Raw genomic sequence first — 1,283 nt, 5'->3', positions numbered from 1 at the left:
TAAACAGATATTATCATATATAAACAGATATTATCATATTAAACAGATGACTTATTTAAGGATCATAACTGTAGTTTAGGAGTCTGGTGATGTTTTTCTTTTCTAAAAGATGTAACTTTGACTCCTCAGTGTTTCTAACCAACAACGTTATCAGCTGAGAAAACATCTGTTCTGGATTTATTTATTTATTTAACAGATTTATCATCACAACGTCATCAGATGACGGACAGTTTTTCAAAAAGGATTGAAATTGATGCAGCAGAACCAGAGATGTCGTCTTTTTCATTCTGCACATTCTTCTTCAACTACATTACCCACAATGCACCTCTCCCTCCGACAGGCTGCAGTTTGTTGAAGACTCATTCAAGGACTAAGTTTTCACAACAAGACTGGAACCAACCAGTGGTTTCCCTATGGACCAGTGACAGTACCATATACCAGGCCAGAACCTCAGACCAGACCAGCACCCCAGACTAGACCAGAACCTCAGACCAGACCAGCACCTCAGACCAGCACCTCAGACCAGACCAGCACCACAGACCAGACCAGCACCTCAGACCAGACCAGCACCACATACCAGACCAGCACCTCAGACCAGACCAGCACCACAGACCAGACCAGCACTGAATCCTCAACAGTGACTCTCTTCACTTCTAAGAGGCCAAATTAAGTGACACAAACAGAACAGCAGTGAATGTAACGAGGTACATTTACTCAACAAGTGCACTAAAGTACAGCTCTGAGGTACTTGTACTTAGTATTTCTATTCCAGTAGTTCATACTTTAGACTTCCGGTGGCTCTGCTCTGTTTATGAGCCGGGCTCGCGGTCTATCTGAGTTCAGGGAGGCTCAGAATATTCTGATATTGTGAACCCAGAGCTCCAGCTGTGACCTTCAGACAGAAAGTTCATTATCACAATCTGGAAACATGTTCTATGTTATGTGATCTATGTTATCTGTTCTATGTACTATGTTCCGTGATTTATGTTATCTGTTCTATGTTATATGTGCTATGTTCTTTGATCTATGTTCTATGTTCATGTTCTATGATCTGTGTTCTATGAGCTATGATCTATGTTCATGTTCTATGATCTGTGTTCTTTGAGCTATGATCTATGTTCTATGATCTATGATATATGTTCTATGTCCTGTGATCCATGTTCTATACTTATATACTTATGTATGTTAATTTATACAACATAACATAGAACATATATTTTTATACAGCAGATACTATATATATATATATATATATATATATATATTATCTAATATCTAACAAT

This window comes from Anarrhichthys ocellatus, unplaced genomic scaffold (assembly GCF_004355925.1).
Source record: "Anarrhichthys ocellatus isolate YVR2014 unplaced genomic scaffold, GSC_Weel_1.0 scaffold202, whole genome shotgun sequence".
NCBI classification, from domain to species: Eukaryota; Metazoa; Chordata; class Actinopteri; order Perciformes; family Anarhichadidae; genus Anarrhichthys; species Anarrhichthys ocellatus.
Note: the sequence above shows the minus strand (reverse complement) of the source record.